This window comes from Anthonomus grandis, chromosome 11 (genome assembly GCF_022605725.1).
Source record: "Anthonomus grandis grandis chromosome 11, icAntGran1.3, whole genome shotgun sequence".
Classification (NCBI taxonomy): Eukaryota; Metazoa; Arthropoda; class Insecta; order Coleoptera; family Curculionidae; genus Anthonomus; species Anthonomus grandis.
In genome coordinates this window covers 17,669,927-17,694,882 of record NC_065556.1, presented here as the reverse complement: position 1 = coordinate 17,694,882, position 24,956 = coordinate 17,669,927, and the positions used below count along the sequence as shown (strand labels likewise).

The following is a 24,956-nucleotide window of genomic DNA, read 5'->3' as shown; positions in this document are numbered from 1 at the left end:
ATAAAATTGTTAATTTACCCACCTAATTTAAATACCGAATTTTCTTTTTTAAACTCAAAGCGAGTATCAAAATAGTTTGGTAGTTTAAAATTTTAAATGCGTAATCTTACTATAAACTATAATAATAACTGCAGTAAAATATTATTTCGAATCAACGCAAAATATGTGCCCCAGCGCGGAATTTTCGTCGCCTCGCATGATTTCGGCTTCTGTTGTGAGGTATCGATGGAAGCGGGGATAAGTGTCCAGGCTAGAACTATCGATCGGCTACGACCTGACACACAAAGAATCCGAAAACGACATGAAATTGAAACTCTTCCATACAACAAGAGGCGACCATGTACCAAATTTTACGAAAAGGTAAAGTCAGAAAGTGGATGGAAGCTCGCAAGAAACCTAAAAAAAGTCAGAACCTATTGCCAATCTTGTCTTAATGAACCAAATTTATGTTTAGAATGCTTTAACGTAGTTCATAGGATTTAGTCGGTCTTTAATCTGTTGTACAATTTTTCTTTAACGCTTTCGAATTTCTAGAGAATATGATTTTTTTCAGTTTCGATGTTTTTCCATTTTGATCTTTTTAACTTGTTCCTCCTTTATCCAAAATATATTTTTGTTGACAACTATTTAAGTAATTTCATCATGCCATTTTTTACGAAATATGTCAATAAAATAAATTGTATATAAAAGAAAACATAAGTTAATATTAAAATATATTTATTAGACAAAAAAAAACGTAAATTGAAAACTGGTATGTGCGAACCTTTCCCATAGGCCGGCTCGGCCTATTTTCATGCCTACTTCCATAAGAGAAAAGACCGGCGGCACTTGAGAGCGTTTGAACGAGCTGGCCTGTGCGTAACATTCTATCTCGGTCTATAAGACCAATTTTTTTTAGTTGGAACACTTTTTTCTCGGTCTTATAGACCGTGGTGGCAGTGACCGTGTTAATAGCTTTAGCTAGGTATGGTCGGAAAAATGTAGATCCTTTCTGATGACTTCTTTTCTAAAGTTAGGTTCAACAGTAAACTGTATTTGGTCTTAAAGTTGAGTAGAGATTCAATATCTCAGCCTTTTTGTAAATTGTCTAACAAATTCGCTAAGGTGTTTCCAACTATTTGAGATAAAAGTTTTATATCTCCTTTATTTAAGTTAGGAACAAAAGGAATTATATTAAAAACTATTGTTAGAGATGTGCATTTATACAGTCTTTAGTTCCAAGACTTTTTGAGAGCTTAGTCTATAATTAATAATCGATGAAAAATAGGACTTTAAAGGAGGTCGATCTACAGTAACTAAGCTACTCACTTATAGTACAGAACTGTCGGTGTCTGATACCCTCGATCAGGTTGACACCATTGAATGGATTTTTCTAATAGGATCTTTCAAGGTGGGTACTAAGTTTTCTTTGCGGTCAAAAGTTGATTGTAAAAATTGATAATTTTTTGTTACGAGTAAATAATGTTAACTTAAGAGTTTCATAAAACGGCCACTACTCTTTGCTATTCGGTTAATTTTTCAACGACCTTAAAGATTGTATAAAACATTGTGCATTTTTAATATTTGCTGATGGTCTTAAGCGATTCGTGATCATTTTAAATTAAACAGATGTAGACCTACTTTAAAGTTATTTAGATACTTTGTCTAATTGGTGTAAGTATAACTTATTAGATCTTAACATTGCTAATTTTTTTTAACAATAATTAATATTATATCATTTTATTCAGTAGATGGTCAGTTTCTGCAAAATAAAGGACAAGCCAAGAAGTTGAGAATATTCTTTGATTTTTAATTAAATTTTAACGAATATGTCAACTAAGCATTAAGCATTTAAGTCACAACGGATGTTATGATGTACTATAAGGAATTACAAGAATCTTTTACTGGAAGCGGTTAATTCAGTGTATGTGGAGTTATTCAGATTGCAACTTGAATATGGTTCAATTTTATGGATTCAGTATAATGTATATATTACTTAAAAGAATACAAAATAAAATTTTGAGATCTTGTAATTACTGGTTTCATTTAAATCTCATTTTAGAATATGATTATTCTCTTATTATAAACAAATTAAATTTTATTACCCTAGATAAAAAACGCCATATGTATGACATTTCTCTAATTTGCAAGATTATAATTGGTATTGTATCTTGTCCATTCTTACCATTTCAGATAAATATTTTAATTCTTCAGAGAATACTTTATAATTTATATTTTATAATTTATATAAAAATATTTTGTTTCTTATTATTTTTCACGGAACGAATTATGATAGCTCTTCTATTATGAACAGAGCTTTGGGTTTTTTAAATAGAAAGGAGAGATTGGATATTTTTATTAATTCTTCTTAATTATTCAAGGAGATTCTACTAAGAATATTTTAGTTTCTCTGTTGCCAGTTCTTAAGCATATGTAGACATCTTCTTCTACCTCCATGCAAAATATTAAATTACTAATATTTTTGCATTGTTTCCATTCATATATCACTGGTATAATATTTCTGTAAGCCTTATGTAGCATACCAATTAAGATTGCCGCTTCCTTTTTTTTTATGTAGATTTCGACTCAAAAACTCTTTTTCCTTTTTTAGCTTGGCATCTGTCACATTACTTCTGGTGGCAATATTCATGATATCCATCCATTTACGAGTCTCTATTAACTTCTTCTCTATCAAGACTTTGTACGATGAAATAAAGCAAGTTGTATCAAAGTCAAAATTCAACTCAGAGTAACCTCTACTAAACTCAACAATCACATATTAATTTTGTAATCACAATAAGCCCGGTAATACAAATAACGACCACATAAACGTAAATAAGTATTAACTAAATAGAGGCCGGGAAAAATGAAAAAACCGACCAACAAAAAATGAACAGTGACCAAAAATACGGGTCTGACCGGAAACACAAAGCATCATCATCGGATATTACACGGTTAATTTAAAACCTGGTCCCGGGCCGGGGTTAGTTTGGACCCAGAGGCCGATTTTAAAACGAATCGACGAACTACGGCTGACATAAATTGACAATAAGCGGTAAATAGACGCTCGGCAATCAGCGTGTTACAACAAAAAATCGTTGTAATTTAAAACTAAACTAGTGTGTGTATATATGGGGATTTGCAAGAAGTTTTACCGTAATAACATTACGATTTGAATGTAAAGACTGAGGACTGTTAAGACCTGACTCTAATGCATGGAAATTTGTTCTTATGTATGAAACATAAAAATACTAAGGTCAGAAAAATATAAAAATTACATCAATTCCTTGAATAAAAGAAAAAATACTTCTTTATTCTATTTTTCCTATCGGCTCTCTCTTTACCTCTTTTTCAGGATAGAGTATGTCTGCAAAGAACTGCACTGAGAAGAGAAGGGTATAAATAAAGATGGTCACCATCTAACAAGTCTGCGCTTTGCGGACGATATAACACTAGTGTCAGACAATCTGAAAGATATTAAGTAGATGCTACAGGAAATACATAAAGTATGCTATAAGATTGGTTTAAACATTAACTCTTCAAAAACGAAATACATAACAAGTTTTGGCGGTTTGAACTTTTGAAAACCTGAGTCATAAAATAGGAATTACTAAATATAAACTAAGATAATCAAACCTGTGAACTGAAGAGAAGAATCACACTTTCCCGGGCTGCCTGACTCAATGATGCATTTAGAGCAAAAATCCCATTATCATTTGGAAGATGAAGCTCCCCCGCACTACGCTTTGACAGTTCGATAGTGGCTTAATGAATAATTTCCACGGATGTGAATTGACAGGTACAATTGCATGGCCCGCGCGGTTGCCAGACTTAACACCACTAGATTTTTTTCTTTAGGGGTATTTAAAAAGCAAAATCCCACCTGAAAATATTAATGGTTTAAAGAATCGAATACTCGCGAATATAGAGTTATTAGCGGACAAATTTTAAATCAGACTTTATTATTGATTTGTGTGAACTGATTAAAATGTCGAACACCTTTTAACACCCTCGCTGTTTATAAGTCTATAAACTTAAATTTTTTTAAAAATTCAGAGAATAGAGGGACACAAAGTCAATGGTCTCAAAAGATGTTTATTTTAAAAATGATTACACGTGTTTCGCCCTAAGGCATCGTCAGATCTAAAAGAAAACAGAAAGCAACCCTAGTACAAAAACAACAATGTATAGACACACATTACAATATAGAGATTTGACTTACCGGTAAAGCTATAGGATTAACACCACAAACATTCAAGTTAAAACAAAAATAAATACATACAAAATAAAAATAATGTTGACGTTCACATTAATTTCGGTGTCAAAACTAATTAAATAAAAGTAAACAAAACAAGCAGAGTGAGGTTAAGTTGAACGGGAGAACGGAAAAAAAAAATGCAAAAAATAAAATAAAAAATTAAAAGTGAAATATGACTTGGTCGAGAAATGAACCAGCGACCATCGGGTTCGTAGGCAAGCGCTTAACTTACGTGCTATCCAGGTCGTGATAAATATTGTTGAAAATTAAATGCGGTTCGAAGGTAAAAACATCATTCACACAAGACAGTACAGGACTCCTTTTTGCCCTTGTGATTTCCATCTTCTCTAATAGGTCAAGCTTCTTTCCCTTGGGGCACTCATGAAGGATTTTTACATTTTCCGGGATGGAAGGAAAGTGTTTTGAGGACAATAAATGACTTGCAAAAGCCGATTTAGTCTCGGTGATTTCGGTATCTTTGTGTTTATTATATTCTCTTAAGTGTTCCTGCACTCTCGTTTTTATTTTCCTTCCAGACTGACCAATGTAAACGGCATTACATTCCCCTCAGTTAAGTGAGTAAACTCCCGATTGGGTTAAGGGTTCTCTTTTATCTTTAATGTTTACGAGCTTTTTAGATAATGTGTTGGAAGTTTTGAATGATATATGTAAATTATAGTTTTTAAAAAATTTAGCAAATCGGGAGGAGATACTACCAAAGTAAGTGAGGCAATGAAATCTAGAATTTTTAATGCTGGTGTTATAAATTAAATTATAGGAGAGCTTGTATTTATTATAAAATTTGAAATAGGTTCTATTAATTATACTTAATGGAAACCCATTATTTACTGCAATCTGTTTAATTGTAGCTAACTCTTTTTGAAAGGCGCTTGCTGATAATGGTATTTTGAATAACCGGTAGAAAAAGGAGTTGAATGCAGCAAATTTATGACAATACGGGGAACTAGAATCAAACTGGATAATGTTGTCCGTCGAGGAAGGTTTTCTATAAATATCAAAGGTGATTTTGTTGTTATCTCTAGTCAGCAAAAGGTCTAAAAAAGGAAGCTTACCCTCTTTTTCTTTTTCTAAGGTAAAAGTTATGTTAGGATGTAGAGAGTTTAAAAAATACAAAAAATTATCCAGTCCGAGTTCATCCCCACTCCAGGCCAAACAGACATCATCCACATACCGTTTGTAAAAAACAATGTCCTTGGCAAAGGTACTGCACATTATCCTACTCTCCAGGTTATGCATAAAAATCTCACTTAAAAACGGGGACAGACAAGAGCCCATCGCCAACCCATTGGTCTGTTTGAGGAAACAATTGTTAAATTTAAAAAAGTTTTGGTCGAGAACAATCGATAACAAAGTGATTAAGTTGTCTATAATTAGTTTAGGTAAGGAGGTTTTATTTAACAAATTCAAGACAAGATCAACGCAATCCTTGGGAGGTATACTTGGAAAGAGGTTTTTAACATCTAAAGATATTAATATCGTTTTTTCAGATATTGGTGTATTTTTAAGGGTGTCAGCAAAATCTATAGAAATTTTGGTGGAGTAAATGTTATTAAATGCTGTAATATCTCTTAAGACTTGATTAAGCCACGAGGATAGTAAATAGCAAGGTGAATCTAAAAAACAAACTACAGGACGAATGGGATAGCCAGTCTTATGGACCTTGGGTCAACCATAAAGTAAAGGTGTTTTCGGGTTCATGGGGTATAACTTATACTTATTAGTGTGGAAGAAGTCGAGAGTGAGTGCGGTGTTATCTAAAGTATTTTTGAGTTTATTAAAAAATGAGTCTGTTGGGTCTCTAGGAATAGGTACAAACTCATTTGAATTCAAAAAATGCAGAACTTTTTCGATATAATGACATCGCTTCATGAGAACCAAGCAAGTACCTTTATCTGCCTTCGTGACAATCAAGTCGTGAACCCTGATTTTGTCTTTAATTGTTTTTAGGATTTTCTGATTACAGTTCGGCCGTTTTTTATCACGAACGCTCGAATTGAGGAAAGTAATTAACTTTGATCTTAAAATATTTTTCAGAGAAATATCTGTGTTTTGAATGATGCTTTCGGCCTCTACTGCTAACGTCTCTCTACACTGAATGTTAGCATTATGAGAAAAATTAAATGGGAAAAATTAAATTAAGCGGGGAATGTAATGCCGTTTACATTGGTCAGTCTGGACGGAAAATAAAAACGAGAGTGCAGGAACACTTAAGAGAATATAATAAACACAAAGATACCGAAATCACCGAGACTAAATCATAAAGAGTGCCCCAAGGGAAAGAAGCTTGACCTATTAGAGAAGATGGAAATCACAAGGGCAAAAAGGAGTCCTGTACTGTCTTGTGTGAATGATGTTTTTACCTTCGAACCGCATTTAATTTTCAACAATATTTATCACGACCTGGATAGCACGTAAGTTAAGCACTTGCCTACGAACCCGATGGTCGCTGGTTCATTTCTCGACCAAGTCATATTTCACTTTTTATTTTTTATTTTATTTTTTGCTTTTTTTTCCGTTCTCCCGTTCAACTTAACCTCACTCTGCTTGTTTTGTTTACTTTTATTTAATTAGTTTTGACACCGAAATTAATGTGAACGTCAACATTATTTTTATTTTGTATGTATTTATTTTTGTTTTAACTTGAATGTTTGTGGTGTTAATCCTATAGCTTTACCGGTAAGTCAAATCTCTATATTGTAATTTGTGTCTATACATTGTTGTTTTTGTACTAGGGTTGCTTTCTGTTTTCTTTTAGATCTGACGATGCCTTAGGGCGAAACGCGTGTAATCATTTTTAAAATAAACTTTTTTTGAGACCATTGACTTTGTGTCCCTCTATTCTCTGAATTTTTATTATCAAGAGGTCTCTTTGAGAAAAATGGACTACTTTTTTGAATTAAATTTTTTTGTACCCTGTTGCTATCACTTTATAGCATTTTATATATCAAAGTATGACGTCGATAAATTTTTCATTATTACTAAACATTTTAGGTCACTATCCGCTAATACGTAAAACGATTTAATTTTTTTTGACACTGTTAAATAGGTATTTTAATGCTGCTTATAATGATGTCACACGATGGGGGTTCCTGTTTGACATATCAAAGTTAGGTTAGCTGGAGGTGAGGAGGTGATTGACAGGACATTTTACATGAAATTAATGTATTGGTTCACGAATTTAAATCCCGAGGAAATTTAGAAAGAAAAGAAATGGGCCTTAAATACAGGGATATGCACAGATTTTTAATACCTGTAATAATCTAAAATAGCTTTAAATATTTGGAGTAAACAAAAATATAATTTAAAAAAGTTTAAGAACATAAGAAGTATCCCAAAAATTAAGAATAATTGAAATAATTGCCTTCAAAAATAAAGATCAAATCTTTTCGGGGGAGAACTGCTGCCTGGCTTTTTCTCCAAATAGAGGGGGACACAATTGTTTAATTGTGCCACTGTATGTTTATCGAAGGACCACAGCTTATATGGCGCTGAACCAATTAACTTCATAAATGAAACAAAACTTTTACAATACAAAATGTGCTCATTTATTAGATCCGAAAACAGGAAAATGGAACAGTTATTCATTAAAGCAGTTGTAAACTATGAATTGTCTTTGCTGTCTTTTTGTATACTTAATTTTACGTTATTTAAACTCACTTTGCTTTTTAGCAGGTAACTTCACTTACTTCTTACTAACTACTAACAATGGTGCTTATACTCTAATTACAATAGGTTAATTACTTTAACCTATTTTATCAACACACGACGACCAAACTCATAGCTAGCGACAACAATACAGGTAGTTTTACCTGAATTTAGAGTATAAGGGTACTTACGGACCTCCCCAGGTCACTAAAAGTGTAAAGAGAGAGAGAGAAAGAAAAACCCGTCGTGGGTATTAAGGGTAATGGGGATAAAAGGGAAAACTTCCGTGAGTAACTTCGATCGCGACCACGACTCGCGACTCGACTCACACACTACTTCTCGGGGACAGTGACCCAACCTGACTTTTACAACAACTGAGATCTGGGTGTAAAGATGTTCAATAAGTGCATTTTACATCAAGGAAAACGGGCTTAAGACCTAAGAGCCTGATAGTTTTATGGCAATTTATAAGTTATATTTGTTTTCTTTAAAAGTTTGAAACGTTTAAAAGTAACCACATCAAATTGATTATTTTCAGACCCATAAAAACCTTCTAGGATCGATGAGATCGATGATGTTCTTAAAATTATGAACAATTAAAAATAAATTGCATGGTTATGTCTAAAAATATAAATTAATATGAAATATGAGCTTCAAAAACCTTATCTGATTGACCAAGAAGAAATACTGTAAATTATTTTAAATATGGGAAACTATTTAAAATAACTTAGAAAAATTAGAGATATCTTTAAACTATTAGGACTAAAATCGAGACTAAAGGGTTAAAAAAATTAAAGAACTATTCAAAATTGAACAAGTGTATTAAGAATCAAAAGAAATTATTCAATGAGTCACTATATTAAAGACGAAGCACAGAAGTTTTAAATGACTCGCTGCATGAAATGAACTGAGAAATATCTTTAAATATCTAGCACCCAAATTTACTTTAAAAAATTACTAGAAAATAGTAATTTTTACATTAATTAATGAAATTAATGAATTATTCTATAATTAAAAAAGGAACACAAGAAATATGCTAACACTTATCAAAGAAATAAGGAATAGCTTCAAATCCGAGAAAGAAGTCTAATATGAATTTAAATGCCTGAAATAAACTGCAAATTAGCTTTAATTACTTCAAAAGACATAGTGGGAGAAGTGTTTAAAGAACCCAAAATATGGCGTTTACTTTTTGGCGCCAGTGAATAATACTGTAATAAATACTGTAATAGTACTGTAATAAATACTGTTATTAGTAAAAATTAAGAAAATAAATAAGGTAAGGTTAATATGTACAAGGTTGCTCTTTTGTGATTTACCAAATTAATTAAGTTACGTGCAGCGCAGCGGTTGAATATCTCAGAATATCTGTAAAATTTGATTAATGGGTTCTTCAGCACTTCCTCAAAATTTGACTGCAAAAATTAGAAAAAAAAATCACTTACGTTTTTCAATTCTAATTTTAAAAGTAGGGATTCCTATTTAAAAAAAATATTTTAACTCTCAAATGACCTTCAAAATCGACTTCAAGGTTAAATCTAAATCAATAAAAGCATCAAAAGGTGAATTTATCGTCCTGATCAATTTGTATCTGAAGCGTTTATTTTGCAATTTGGAAGAAATCGAGGCCTATAGATTAAAATAGATCTTTCTGTATATGCAATAATCAAAAATGAGAAAAATAATTAATCGAAATTTTAGAATCGTAAATAAAGCCATTTTTTGTTATCCTTCTACAAAATAAACCACGAGTCGTCACTGGTCGGGTTGAATGTATATGAAAAGTAGTTAAATTCAGATTAATTTAAAAGTAATTTTACGTTCAGGAAAACAATAGATTAGTGCATTTAAATCAGCAAGCCGGTATGTAAATGTTCCCTCCAATTGTATGAAAACTGTTTCCGGGCTGTTTCGTAAAAACACGAAACGGGCCGATAGCAGTAACATTTCATTAATTCAAATTTTAAATTATTTATAGGCCTTCCGTTTTCTGACGAGAGTAACAATTTATTTTCAATTTGTATTGTGTACGAATATAATAAACTGCTCGGGGCAAGGCGATTTCGCGTGGTACGTATCCACTATGCACCTCGGATATTTATTGCTCAAATTTCTTATATTCTATTACGATACGGACCGAGGAAAATTTTTGGTAATTTGTTCAAATTATTAAATTTCGTCTGAAGGGTACAGCCTTTACGAGTTATGAGTTTGCTGAATAGGCTGTAATTATGTGCTGAAGGGGGTCATAAATATTTTGACTTTGACTTCCGGCAAGTAGCTATACCTAATTATATGTAGTAAGTTTACTCATTTTTTTGCTATATAACATGCAATTCTCCCATTTACTGTACACTGTATCATATTTTGGTTGTAATTGCAACTTTATTGTTAAAGATAGAACTTTACAACTTTTACTAACCTCTGCCACTTTGGGAAATATCCAAATGATTCTGATTTTTTAGTAAATAAAAATTTTATAATTAACTGTGGCCAGAGGTATTGATTAAAAAAAAAATAAATCCTAAGTGCACAGCTTATACAATAAAATTGTTATGTATAAATTAGTAAAATTCCTAAAACCACATAATTTTATTTCATTTTAAAAAAAAGCTTGATTTAAATAAAAGAATATAGAATCCAATTAGGTTATGCGCGTTTTAAATTCTGCTGATACCAAAAAGCGCTCATTTATCTCTACTTAGCATCATCTAAAACGACTTCTTTCTTTGAATTTATTAAAATTAGTCAGCATATTTGAATTCTTTTATCCCTGTCTAATTAAATATTCCGGCTGCTTAACGCGGACAAAATCCAATAGCTACGACGCTCGTCTCACCTTTATTGTTTTAACTTTATTAACTTCAAAACACGAGCGCAATAGAAAATCTCCTGGACTTTTAATAAAGATTTAATATCGCTTAAAATTCCAAAGATATCGCCGTCGATTTACATGAAAAAGCAACAAAACGGCCAGTCAGAATCGCTAACCAGATTAGAATCAAACGGGGGAGGGAACTACAATTAAGTCTTAAGGAGCAAGAATCAATTTCAATACGGTCGTGTTTTTAAGTATTCTTTCGGCGAAAACTTAATTTAATTTCGGATGAATTTAAAAAGGGCCAATTGACATTCTTCGGCGATTTTTGGCGAGCTTGAAAAAACGGTAGCGCAGCCAGTTTAAGTTTTAAAATTAGGAATTATTTTATTTTATTTTTTTTTGGGAATTTTACGTTAATCCAGTTGTCTTAGTTAAACTATAGACTCAGCACAAGGAATTTTACTAAAGCTTAATTAGTTAAATTTTAAATATAGTTAATACTTAGGATCTTGCTAGACCAGCGCTCTGCTGTCTAGTCAACAGTTTTTTCAAAGCAATTTTAGTCGTATTTTTAAATTTTAAGTATCTTTGAAATAGTCAGTAAGAAATATTGTTTAACAAATTAGAGCCCTTAAGAATAATATTTTAAGCAAGTTCCAATCATTCTTGTCTGATAGAACTCAGTGTGTTAAGTCGAAAAATAGTGAGTTTGAAAATAATTACGTGAAATATGATGCCTCATAAAGAATATTTGTTATATATTAATAAAATTATATGCTATAGGTAATTTAAAACACAGACAAAATACCGTATGTTAACAGGACAATTTATTCAATTGGTTCTATAACATTAAATTGAGTTTAGATGCAAAGAAATTGAAACTCAGTATTAAATGTTTGCTAAGTAATCTAGGCTGGATCATGCAATAATAATCAAAAATTTATAATATAATAATATCATAAAATATCATAAATATTATGTAGTAAGAAATTTTTAAAAAAGTTCGATTCTTAATGTGTATTGGCAAAAGTTTACGCTGTGCAGAATATTGTTACTTTTTACTATCATCGCTTTTTTCTCACCATCTTACAGTTCTGCGTAACTTTGTTATATAATTATTTATGATATAGGGTTAATTGACTTGAAAATGTAGAATAGAGTAATGAGATGACTAATCTTGTTTTTTTATGTTACGTGTTCTAAATTAAATATTTGCATGATAGCCTCTACTTAATATTTAACAGAGGCTTGATAGAATTTAACGACTTACTTGCACAAGTCAAAAACTGTGATTATTTATATATAATTTAAAGAGCTTTTAAGAAAATATACTTTAAACTAATTAGTGAAACACTGTTATTTTGTATTTATTTTAAATTTTGTTACTATTTCTTAAGCCTATTTGTTTAATAATTTTACACAAGGTATTTATCTTTGTTTCATGTCTTCTTTTGCAACTTTTTGTATTATATTTTTTGCTTGAAATTGACTCCTTAGTAAAGTCTTTCTGAGTAGTCACTAGGCTTTAAATATACAGAGTGTTTGCAAAGTTGAAGAACAAAGAGAGGGCCACGTTGAAAGAGCTACTTAACCTAAAATGTTATAAATTGAAAAAGATAATACAAGAACAATATTATCTTTATTATTATTAAAAGATACAAGCATTACAACTTAAAGATCATTCTAGAACAGAGGTATTTTACCAGTGGCTTTTAGAACAGTTTGGCAAAAATAAAAATTTTACGAAATTAATTTTGTGTATAGACGAATCCACATCTACGTGAGACAGAGTGCAAAAATTCCACATCAATCAAGTTTGAGTTGAAAAAAATCCGAATGCTGTTAAAAGATTTAATTTTCAACATAGATTTGGCAAAAGTTTATTGTGGCACATAAAATTGTTGCTCATCTGCAGTTCTAGTCAACTTTATTGTCGTATACCGACCTGAAAAATACAGTATAGAGTAATTAGACTGATTTTGTTTCTTTATGTTTCAAGTTCTAGGTGTGGTATCTGTCAGCCAATAAATTAAATATAATGCGTACTTTTTATTAAATTCAAACATTAAATGCAGTCGAAATATATATGTAAGAAGTAGTTGCAGATTTACATAGTTATTATTCTAAAAATTGCGCGACTTTATCTAGTTTCGATTTTATCACTCTATCCTAGTAAACAAATATAATACGACACAAATCCCCAACCCAATTTTTCATAAAGGCTTAATAGGAGGGCAAAAACTATAACTTTTTTAACCAATTAAGAGGTCTTTTATTTTGATTATTTTTTAATTTTATATTTCTAATTTAAGAATTTTATCATTAGTTTTGAAGCCCCTTACACTTATTATAATTTATCATTATTTTTTATATTCTTTATTATTAGCTTTCCTTTACACACATTTCTTTTTACCAAAAAATCTATTTTTTTAATTTCTTATCAAAAAAATCAAAGTAATTTTTTTTATTTAGGAAATGTTTTAACGTTATATTTAAAATTAAAAAAATAATATATATATTTTTAAATATGTATTCTTATTCAAAACAGAATTTATAAATTCTTTGTCGTTTACTCTTAACCTCTTTTGTAATCCACTAAGGTAATTAAATTCAAAGAAAGTTACTTTGCTTACTACTATATCAGCATAATTTAATTGCATCTGGCTCCAATTTTATCTTTTTTCTTAAAATATAATATTAAGTATTTTTTCAAATTTAGGAATTTAATATATTTATGCGACAGTAAAAACTGTTCTATGAATATTTTAAAAATTAACACATATTTGATAAATATAACTTTTTAGTTCAGTAGAAGACTCTAAATTTAAAAGAAAATGTAAATATTCGTAATTAAAATTAAATTTTTCTTAACTTAAAGAGATAATAAAATTCTATTATTTCCTTTATTTTAAAATTTCACATTCCAGTGTGAAAAAAAAGTAATATTTTAATTTAAAATTTGTTTGGTACAACATATTTATTTTGGTAAACAGTCGATTCCAATAAATCCAAAATAAATGATAAAAATAAAATAAGTAAAAATTATTATTATTAAAAAAAAATTAGCATGTTGTTATTAGAATTTGTAAATTTTTCCCTTATTAAAATATTTTTAAATGTAAATGTTTGATATATTTTCTACAATTTCTACATTTTTTCTTTTTACTAAAATATTTTTAGAGGTCCTATCCTTAATCTAGTTTATGTTAATTATTATTTAATTAAATTAAAATGTATAATTTTTTTTGTAAATTTAGAAAAATACATAAATGCCCAGATGTATAGCAATTAAACTATTTTAATAACTAGAGGTATTAATATTATTTATGTTATAAATATTAATAAACCAAATCTTTAATAGTATATTTAAGCAAATTTTAACTGTTAACTCATTTTATTCGGCCAACTATTTCTGAGATATAATTTCGGATAAGCGTGTTAGCATATTTATTGTGTCACCTGTAAATATTGTTTGTCGTATTATATATTAAATTTCTTTAAAAAAAATTGTCGTTATTGTTTTTTTTGCTTTTTTTATTTTATTGCTGCAAGGAATTTATGTAATGTAGTTTAATAAATAATCTCAAATCTAAACCTATTTCTTAATTATATTTAAATAAAAATAATCAAATTTTACTGGTTTATTAAAAAGCTTTTTAAAAGTTCAATTATTTATTTATTTTTTTTATACACAAGTAAAAAAATATTTCTGATTCTAAAGAGCAAATATCAATTAATTTTTTTTAATAATATAACGGTTTTAATTAATTTAGCTTATTAAAAATAGTAAACTTAAAACAATCGAAATATGTATATTTAAAATCATTTATATTTTTGTAATTTTTCTTATTAAGATGATCTGATCTATTTTTTTATTAATTTTTGATACATATTTTAATTAAATTTCTGGATCTAAGATTTTCCATATAAATTATTCCAGAATATAAGATTGAGAAAGAGAGAATAAATATAAAAGTGCTTTCTGAAAAATAATTTTTCAATTTTTTATAGAATCTACAGGTCATTTCAATAGAACCTACCGATTCAATTACTTTCAATTCTTTTGTGCTTAATCACTTCATTAAAAACTTTGTTATTAAGTCTATAAGGTAAGTGTTTTTTATTAAAAATTTACAACCAGTTATTTTCCTCTCCTATTGTGAAAAGTTTGGCACTTTTATGTTGAGCGATTTCCTAGCAATAAAATAGTAGTTAATTTCGTTTAGTACATGCTAAAAATTGATAACCCAAAGTGCAGGTAAATGAAAAGACTAACCTGTGCTTGGACTGCTGTAAAATTTATGCCAAATTTGCATCTTATACGGTTTAAAACAACCCAGTTTATCGTAAAATGGGTTTACGAGCACGATGTTTAAGATTAAAATCGAAGCTCCTTAAATGTTCTATAAGCAATATTAGTTTGATAATGAGTTAACTAATCTGATGTTCTAGTGTTTTACAGATTTTTAATACCTCTATTGCTGTAAAACACGTCATTATATTATAGAATTAGTTTTGATCAAAATAAAGAAAATAAAAATAATCTAAAGACCTAAATCTATGTTGCAAATTCATTTTTTTTTCTAATAAAATCGAATAGTCCAAAACTACTCTTTAAAGCATTCAATTTGGTTGTAATAAACCAATTTCTGTCGACTTACTTCAGCACTTAGACTTTTAAAATGAATAGAATAAGTCGACCGTAAATAAATTGCCAACTTCTATGTTCATATCACAAACAAATAGCTAGGGATTTTCACGAAGTCATCAACATTGACCTTTGGAGTTTCAGATTAAATTTCATGGACTTACACGATTTTAAATATGCTTAATTCCTATGTACTATAACTTACCTAAAAAATATATTTCTCAACTTAGCCATTGATATTATTTCAAATTTCTGAAGAATATTAGTTTAGGTTGCACTTCTTGGAGAATTGTTAACGATGTTTGGTTGTGGTATATTTTGAATAATTTTACTAATGCTATTTATTAAAAATTATATATTTTGATGAAAAATATTAACAGATATTTATGAGGTAAATTTTTGTCTTCATTTAATATACAGTCAATAAGAATCCGGCTGGTAGATACTACTCTTTTAAATGTTTTTAAAATTTATTTAAATCCACTGGAAAATATGACCTCTTTCGCCAAAAATAATATTATTACCACTAACATCACTCACCTGGTCTAGAGAGTCTTCGAAAAACTAAATAAAGGCAGTATCTTGTTTTTGCGAAGTTCCGAAAATTCTTCTTTAAACTTTTTTTTTTAATTTTTTCCTTTTAACAAGATTTCGTAATTAAAATGTCTCAAATTTTTTTTTCTTTTAATTACTTAATTTTTCTTCTAGTTTTTTATTTGTTTTTTTTTAATTACAAAATTTTATTTTAGTTAAGAATTACTTTTAAATGTTATTTGAGTCATATTTTAGCGTTATAATTGATTTTAAAAAGCCCTTATCAAATTCAAAAACAGCTAAGTTAAGAAGCATGTGGGTGCTAGGCTTAGATCTGACCAGGTTGAAGCTGTTTGGAATAAGGCATTGAATCACATCACAAAGGAGTGTTGGTGGAAATCATTAATTTCTTAATCCTTATAGTCTAGTCTAATTACATCAGTTTAAATTAAGAATAAATTGTTATCCTATAAATTTTTTTCCCCAAATTAAAGCTTTGTTGCAACATAAAATTTACGAAAATTGCTTATGTATGCACTATATATACCTATAGCTATGTACCATATATGTGTATTTTACGTGCTGATATATTACGTTGACTTTCATGGTAAATATTGACTCACTGAATAATACTAGAAACAAAAATTGTATAGAACTAAAAATTAGAAAAGTGCTTAAAATGCTCTTTTATATCTAAAATTAATATTTTACATGAATGTTTATGGCAATAGTATAAAAATTTATGTTTTAAATTTCGGGATTTTCGGAAACCTTTGGATTTTTTGTTCTTAAAAAATTGATAGGTATGAAGGTATATTTGTCCAAGTTTATTTAAAATTAAGCATTTTTTACGAAAAATAAAATATAAGATTAAATAAAACAATAATCAAGTATATGCATTTATTTTGGTTATTTTAAGATTATGTTAAAAATTACATTAAGGTTCATAAAATAATCAAAATTAGGTAAATAATAATTCAGGTAAATATGCCTGGTGACACAGGAAAAAGGGAACACTTAATAACTATTTTAATTTTCAAGATAAACAAATGAAATTTGGTATATAGAATGGTTATAGACGTATATAGAATGGTTATAGACATAGAATGGTTATAGACGCATCTTTTGACATAATCTATTATTTTTTGTTACTTCCAGTTGAACAGGAAGTGACACTAACATTTTTATTTTAACATTTTTATTAAATTGGAACAATTTGTATATTATGACGTATCTTGAAAGAAAATTCATTCTGAGAATAATAATACCGCATTTGCTACTTTTTATTTTATACTCACAGAAAAAAACATTTTTTTAAGTTTTGAAATAAGGTGCCATGAATGCATTAAAAATATTTAATTTTTAATTAAGTAATCACGGAAAAAATAATATTCATTGTGTTTTATTACTTAACCCTAGAATGCTACACTTATTTCCGACTCTGCACAGGGGTACAACCGTACCCCAAATAAAACACGTCGTATTTTAGAAAAACGAAACATTTATTCACTTATAGAAAAATAATAACTTAAACCGAATCTCTAAGAACACTTTTACCGCACATCCATGTTACAAACATACGAACTTTTTGCATACAGCACAGCTTACTCTCGATTTTCGATCCTCTCTTCTGGGACAAAGCACACACCTACCCACTGTTGTTGTAAGCCTAGTAGGTACTTCTTCTAAAGTGGTTATCTTGACGACCCTACATATAGTTTCACGGGGTTCGCGCCTCAAAGTTGGAGCTTCCAAACGACTCATCATGTGTGGCCTGACCAGGTCAAGGGCAAGCTTCTTGAGGTGTTCTCTCCTGTGCTTTACAATTTCTTTATTCACTTCACCAGAGCCACGCAAAAGAATCATTGAATTATATCCCAGAATATCCAACAAATTATAGAACAGACATAATGGCCAGCGACGTGTTTTTCTACCAGTAGAATAAGTGTGGTACAACTGGTCTAAAGTATCCACTCCTCCTTTTGTAGAATTATAATTTCTGGTAACTTGGTCGTAAATGGCTCATCACCTTTCGTGCATTCGAAAGCTAAATTACTGCTTTTTTAGCACTCTTGGGTGGACAGTATGATAACAGTGTCAGATGTCCACTGTAGCAAAACATGGCAGAATTTTGATTCCTTTCTTTGAGTTCCAAAAATGACTCAGGAATTTCTTTTTTATTTCTTCTCACAGTACCAAAAATGGTAATTTTCCTCTCTAAAAAATGTTTCGCGGTCTCAAAGTAAACCAGTTATCCATGGTCAAGTTCCTATTTGTTCCTTGGAGAGAACTGGTTAGCTTATTACAGTAATACTGAGCTACAGGAACATCAGTTGGTGTGGAACCTTTTCCTATATAAATTTCAGCATCAAGCGCAAAAGCTGTTTTGGCATCACAGGACAACACAATTTTGATTCCGTATTTATTGGGCTTTGAAGGGATGTACATTTTAAAAGGACATCGCCCTCTAAAACCAACCAATTGTTCATCAATTGTAATATATTTTGAAGGAGTATATAGGTTTTTCATTTTAACGATTGACCTCTCAAATACCTCTCGAAAAGCTGCAAGCTTATAAGTTTCTTTTCTTTCAGCTCTGGACTACTTATCATCAAAGCGAAGACAGTTTATCAAAAACCTGAAACGTGCCTCGGCCATGGTAGCACGGAATATTGGAATTCCTGTGTCTTTATCAAATAGTTCCTTGGTCAAAACTCCGGCCATTTTCATAACACCGGCATAATAAAATAGCCCGAAAAATGCTTGGAGTTCAATGCTGTTTGTATCCTTAGTCCAAGAGGGTCTCTTATCTACTGGCGTAATAACAGGTGCATCAGTATCTTGGTCATCGTTCTTATTTAAATATTTCAATCGTTGAACTTGGATCTCGTTATTAGTATATTGGGTAATTTTATCGAGATTTTCTTGAGTGAAACATAATTTCCAAGCTTCAGTTCCCGATGTTATATGTTTTGCTTCGTTTTTGTTTCCAGGTAAATGCAAAACCAGATTTCGTTTTGGTGTACGACGAATTGCGCCTTTCTTACCTGACCACATAAACCCATTTTTACCCCTTAATTTGGTAGGCACTGGTAAAATTTCCACCATATCTCTGTTGATCGCCTGTATTTCTGCCAATGGTATATTGTCATCTTCCGAATCTGTATCAGATGGAAAGTTATCCTGAGTCTGTTTTGGTGCAATAAAAGAATGATTGATTTGATTGCGGCGTATTTCATCCTCTTCTGGCTTCTCTCTAAAATCGGGTATAACGGCATCTTCCTCCTCGCTGTCATCCGAAAAACTACCTGAATCAAATTCATATAGAATGCGATGAATTTCTCCGACATCTTCAGGCTTTGTTAGGTCGAAGAACTTTTTCTGCCCAGCCATTATTCGTGCAGCCTAACAAAGAAAATCAATAATAACTTAAAAATCAAAGAAAAATATAATAACTTAAAAAAAAAACTAAAATATTTTCAAAGTATTATAGACATATTTTAGAAATATTTTTCAAAAAAAAGATATACTTACTCATATAATAATAATCACCAAAATCTACTGAGAAGCGAAATAATCACAGAGTATATTTAACCTAAACTGCTACACTGGGGTACGCGCTAACCCCAAATATCACAAATTTCGAAAATAAAAAACCGTGTGCCAATGTCAATTGTCGCACGCGAACTGACTTGCCGCGTCTTGAAACTAATAAGACGTGGGCGTTCGTTCCCCCGCCCACTTTCATTTAACTTGAGATATGATTAATGATGGGGTACAAATGTACCCCAAGTAGCATTCCAGGGTTAAATACATTTTTGAAAAATACAGTCAGTAAACATTTTAAATATTAGTATACACAATAATTCTTTAAAAAATCTGCGGCAAATTTATTTGAATAAAAAAAAAGTGATCAAAAACGTGTCAAAACGCAGTCTCATAATTATAAAATCAACACCTTCTATGCTAGTTCTATTAATTAAATGCATTCATTTACATGACTTATTTTTTTTCCCTCGGACTTATTTATACACCGATTTAAAAAATTATTATACCAAATAATTGAAAAAAAACATTATTTAAAAAGTGGTTGTTCCCAATAACGTACTATTTGAAAAAATAAAGTAACTACCAAAATTAATAGTTTGGACATTTTAAATATACGTGTAAAAGATTTACGTCTTATAATGCAATAAAAATTATTTTTCCGTGATTACTTGAATAAAAATTAAAATTTTCAACGCATTTATGGCACCGTATTTTAAAATTTAAAGTATCCCCTTTTTCCTGTGTCACCCGGTATAATATTTAATACTTTTTGTAAAATGTAAAGTAACATCAGGCCTTAAAAAATACATAAAAGTCGTTGATATGATCTTGTTAAAAAACTATATAATTTAGTATTTTCAAATTCGTTTTTTTTACTTATAAATCTTAAATGTTTTTTTGTATTTAAATAATTTTTAAATGTCTGCCTTAAACTTGTATTTTTAAATTTTATTCCTTTTAACAATATTTCTTAATCTTTATTAAATTCAAAAAACATGTTCTTAACTAAAATATCTAAAAATTCACATTTTTTAATAAATCATCTAATTTTTCTTTCACTATTTTTTTTTAATTAAAAATTATAATTTCAGTTAAAAATTACTTTAAATATATATTTTAGTCATATTTTAGTAATATAATCGGCTAAAAAACCGATGTCAAATTTGAAATTTACCAGGTTTCATATTTTAAATGTTTTTTGATATTTATAAAACTTGAATATCCTTCATTGATTTTCAGCAAACTTCTATTTATTTTAGCCTAATATAATACGTTTTTTAGTTGATAAAAATCTACAAAAAGGTTCGAATTCAGTTAAAACAAAAAACCTATTTTCGCAGTTATGAATTTTAAATAATCCAACATAAGTTGATGTACTAATTCAATTTAAGGATAATTTGCTATCGTATAATTTTTATACAAATTTAACCATTTTTTACTATTACAATATAAAATTAACGAAAATTTACTATACGCTTACTATAAACTTACGCAGCTCAATTGGCTGGACTTAAAATCTTAAGGTCCAAAAAGTAGGTTCAAAACACTTCAACACAAAAAGTTTTTAAACTAGTATTTAGAGTATTTTGATTGTAACTTTTGTCCTTTTATGATAAATAAAAAGATTACTACAAGGTCTACCACCTTTATATAAGCCACTTTTTAATTTGATGTTTACTTTCGCGGGCAACAGAAATAGTACAGTTTTTCACTTCACTTCTTTTATCATTTATAATATTCACATTTAGTATATTTAATATTTTTTTAAACGAAATAACAGTACCATTAGACCAATATACGAGAATAATATTTCCCCTAAATGTAACGACAATTTTTTTCCTACGAACTGGTGCACAGGCGGCCAAGCGATAATTTAGCGGAAACGAAAAGCAGACGAAATAAAAGTTTTCTATGAAGCGCGAAAATGGGGCAGTTATAAAAGTTAATAGTAATGGAAGTTAAAAATTACTGCTTCTAAATTACGGTGCGTTATATAAACGAGTGTTTTGCTCGGTAAGAGTTATTTATTAACTTTTGAACATTTTTGCCAAACTTTTGTTGGTAGTTGTTTAATTTAAGAGTGAGAAAATATTTTCTATTTAAATTAATATTTTTTTCTTTATTTCAGGTCAGTGTCTTTTCATAAGCATTTCAAAACTGTAAGTATATGAATAATAAATAACATCGCTCGCTATAAGGTTTATATAGTTTCAATAGAAAGCTTCCACAAACTAAGATACAATACTCACCATTCAGCTTTAATTCGTAAGGATCATTATTCTGATTTTATTATCACAATATCTTGATATATACGAGCCCTAACAACTATATATTGGGACAAATTAAAATACACATGTAATTTAATTTTTAATATACTTCTATTTTTTAAACTTTTTTTTTAATGTAATTTTATTTAAACAGTTAATTAATAACAAAATCGATTCATTAGGAACGCAAAAGCACAAAATATCTATTCTAACATACCAAATTCTTTAAAAAATTCTAATATTGGGTGGCAACTAAATAATGGGACAGTATCAAGTCACGAGTTAAAACTGATACCAGATAAGACAAGTTGGCTGCAAAAACAATTAATAAACAATGTTGCCAGGTGCGACAGACACATTTGTTTATTTTGAAATTGCTTCGCTGTCAGTTACTCAAACACTTCTTTATTAATTAAAATGGTGCGCGGTATCTCGACAAATTCAAAAATTCGCGAGTTGGTGGTTAAAAATTATTCCCGAAACAAAAGAATACGTGAAGTGGCGGATGAACGCAATATTCCTAATTGTACTGTGTTTAATATAATAAAGCATTATGGGAAACTGGAGGAATTTTACATAAGAAAAGGAATAGCCCAGGTCACCCAAAATTAGTTTCTGATAGGGATTATAGGATTGATAGAAAGTTAGAGCATGTTCTTTGGGAACTCAGACCGTTTTTAAGTCATACACAGAAACAGAAGTTTAAACTGAAGATGCTGATACTCTCCCACTAACACTTGCAGACAAACTTAGCTTCAGAAGGCCTGTATTATCCAACTCAAATCATCATAATAACGATAATAAAAACACAATTGAGAAACTATACAACGAAATTTCACTTCTTAAGTCTCAGAAAGTAGAACTAAAGGACAAACTTCAAAGTTTTAAAGCGACGGAAGAAAACCTAAAAAAATCGATAGAAGAAATGACTGAAATAAATAGAAAGATGATAACTACCATTGAAGTTTTAGAAAAGAACAATGAATCCTATGTAATAGAGGTCTCACAGTTACGTCAGCGTTTCTCGAACCTCAACAATATCTGTCATGTCTCTAAACTGGACGCCCCGAAACCATCAAGCAAAGACACAATTACTGACAACGCTTCCAGCAGGAACTTGGTGGGATCTCTGGTAAGAAAGAACATTCTTGTTATGGGTTCGTATGTTCAGGGTTATCTTCCACTTTTAAAACGGCTCACCAAGGGTAAATACGATATAAACAGCCAAAATACCGAAAAAATCACTATTGAAGACATGCTAGACAGCAGTTTACCCTATTGCCGTCGGTTTACCAAAGACTACTATGTATTTTTGTTTACTTGTTCACAAGCTTCTATAAGCTGCAAAGAGCTAGATGAATGCGGCATAAAACAGGTGAACTTTCTCTACTTTTGAATGAAGTAAAGGAACCTAATATTATCCTCCTCACAGAACATTGGCTTAAAGTGAACGAAATGATGTACATTAGTAACTATGTAGTGACTTCTAGCTTCTGTAGAACTGAATTATCTCATGGAGGATGTATGATCTTAGTTGGCAAAAGTTTTTTAACGGAAAGCACTTTTCAAAAATTGATAAATTTAACCATCTTCTAAAGGAATCTGTTTTTGAATTTGCTGCATCTTTTTGTAAGGATTTAAACCTATACATTATTTGTATTTATCGGTCACCATTATCTAATAGCTCTGAATTCTGCTTATGCTTGGAAAGTCTCCTGCTTATGATCCCATGTTCATCCTCCATACTGTTGGCGGCTGATTTCAATGTAAATTATGAGAAATCTATTGCAACACTGACCCTCCGTAATTTACTCAGTTCATTTAACCATCAAATGCATGTTAGGTCCCCCACTCGCATCACACGGTTCTCGTCCAGCACCATTGACTATGTTTGCACTAATTATCCCGAACATATGGTGGATTGCACTGTTGTAAATTCTGGCATGTCGTACCAAAAATAAATCAGTGAAGGGAAATGCCCCAAAACTGCTGGGTGCTCCTACAATCGAATTTTCAGCAGGCGGTACTACGACAGATTCCATGACTCGTGTGTGGCTGCTGGATGGGAAAGTGTGTTGAATTCGACTGATCCATTGTCGTGTTTCCACCGGAAATTGATAAACCTCTTTGATGTCTCTTTTCCCATGGTGAAAATTAGACCAAAAAAGAACAAGAAGTCATGGTTAACTAGGGGACTTAAAACTTCATGTAGAAATTTGAGATCCCTTCACACATTAAGAAAGTTCACGAATTGCCCAGCTTTTCATCAATATTTTAACTCTTATAGGTCTTTGTATCGGCGACTAATAAAAATCGCCAAAAAATCCTTCTACTCAAATTGCCTAAATACGGCCACAAACAAGTCTAAAGAATGCTGGAAGATTGTTAATGATATCCGTCAATCATACAGCAATTATTCCATGGCAGTCCCTAAATGTTCTGCTAGTCATATAAATTTTTTTATTGGAATTGCTGATAAAACCCATAAAGATTTGGGTTTCCCAACAACAAATCCACTTACTTATTTATCAAGCACCAGTATTCAAGGATAATTTTTCTTTGTACCTACAGACTTGGTTGAGCTTAAAGAGGTATTAACTTCTATAAAAAACAAAAACTCAGCCGGGGAGGATGGCCTATCTGCCAAAATACTCCTAAACATGCCAGACATCTCTCTAAATCTCCTTGTTGAAGCTATAAATGCATCATGGGTTATGGGCACCTTTCCCGCTTGCCTAAAATCTGCTAAGGTTATCCCAATTCATAAGACGGGCAGCCTCGCTGAACCATCAAACTTTAGACCAATATCCCTTCTGTCCCTTCACACTTTCAAAGATTATTGAAAAATTGGTTAAAAAACGTGTGATGTCTTATTTAAAATCAAAGATTATTCTTAGTGGTTCTCAGTTTGGCGTTCAAGGAAATAAAAACACAAATGACGCAATGTTTAACTTTATGAATGATATCTACTGTCAGATTAATGATGGTGGAGTTTCCGCTGCTGTGTTTTGTGACTTGTCGAAAGCCTTCGACTGCGTCAGTCACGAGGTTCTGCTGCGGAAGCTCTTCCACTATGGTTTTAGGGGCTTAACGGCGAGTTGGTTTTGTTCATATCTAAAGGGTCGTCGTCAGAGAGTACGTGTGGTGTCGGAGTATTCTGAATATCAATCTGTTGCCTGGGGAGTACCTCAAGGGTCGGTACTGGGACCAATACTTTTTCTCCTATATATTAAT

The 24,956-nt window shown here is 30.4% G+C and overlaps 1 protein-coding gene across 7 annotated transcripts in view; it reads left to right on the top strand.

Moving 5' to 3' along the window:
* The window catches only part of LOC126742310 (calmodulin-binding transcription activator 2), a 999,827-nt gene that overhangs the window by 310,712 nt on the left and 664,159 nt on the right, over positions 1-24,956 (top strand). The window contains exons 1-2 of one of the 7 annotated variants that reach the window (XM_050448957.1): positions 6,844-6,934; positions 21,584-21,614. The exons of 5 other annotated variants lie outside the window; for them this stretch is intronic. The gene's annotated coding sequence lies outside the window, so the exon portion shown is untranslated. Of the gene's footprint in view, positions 1-6,843; positions 6,935-21,583; positions 21,615-24,956 lie in introns of those variants that run through there. One more of the 7 variants, XM_050448958.1, reaches the window with a different exon arrangement.